Source organism: Octodon degus, unplaced genomic scaffold (genome assembly GCF_000260255.1).
Source record: "Octodon degus isolate 3935 unplaced genomic scaffold, OctDeg1.0 scaffold00276, whole genome shotgun sequence".
Taxonomy (NCBI): Eukaryota; Metazoa; Chordata; class Mammalia; order Rodentia; family Octodontidae; genus Octodon; species Octodon degus.
Window position 1 is genome coordinate 498,121 of NW_004524852.1, and position 935 is coordinate 499,055.

Below are 935 nucleotides of genomic sequence, written 5' to 3' on the forward strand. Positions count from 1 at the left end.
TCTATATGCCCACAACAAATGAATGAATAAAAAACATGTATTTATACACAATGGAATACTACACTGTCACAGAGAAGGATGAATTTGAATAATTTGTGGGAAAATGGATGTGCTTTAAGACCACAATGACCGGTGAAATAAAATACACACACAAATTAAATAGCAAAGTATTTCTTTTATGTGAAAAACCCAAAGTATAGACAATTTAGAGAACACAATGTAAGATAGGTGGTAAGAAAAAGGGAGATAAGTATTTTGCAAATGGGTAAGGGAGTGCTTGCTTCTGCAGCACATATACTAAAATTGGAATGATACAGAGAAGATTAGCATGGCCCCTGCACAAGGATAACACACAACTTTGTGAAGCGTTCCATATTTTTTCTTTGACAAAGGGACCAAACATACTCACTGGAAGAAAGATGGCCTCTTTAACAAATGGTGCTGGAAAAACTGGCTCTCTACATGCTAAAAATTAAAACTTGACCTAGCTCTCTCACCATGCATTAAACTAAAGTCAAAATGGATTAAAGATCTAAACATTAAAAAAGAAACACTAAATCTCCTGGAAGAGAAAGTAGGAGGAACTCTTGAAGACATAGGGGTAGGCAAAGACTTCATGAACAGAAATCAAATCGCATGGGAAACAGTTGAAAGAATTAACAACTGGGACCTGCTCTTACTGAGTTTTTTCATGTCAAAAGAAATTACTAACAAAGTGAAAAGACAACCCACAAATTTGGAAAAAATCATGACAAATAAGTACTCAGACAAAGGTCTACTCTCTAGAATTTATAAAGAACTAAAAAACACTAGGGCCCCAAAATTTAAAGACCCAGTCCAGATATGGGCATCCAAGATGAACACACGCTTCTCAGAAGATGAAATTAAACAAGCGAATAAATATATGAAAAAATGCTCCATATCACTAGCCATCC

At 35.1% G+C, this 935-nt stretch overlaps 1 non-coding gene across 1 annotated transcript; it reads left to right on the top strand.

Moving 5' to 3' along the window:
- The first annotated feature begins 273 nt into the window (after positions 1–273).
- LOC111814168 lies at positions 274–380 on the top strand. Its single transcript, XR_002819215.1, has one exon. It is a non-coding gene; the product is annotated as a U6 spliceosomal RNA (small nuclear RNA).
- Positions 381–935: the final 555 nt, after the last annotated feature.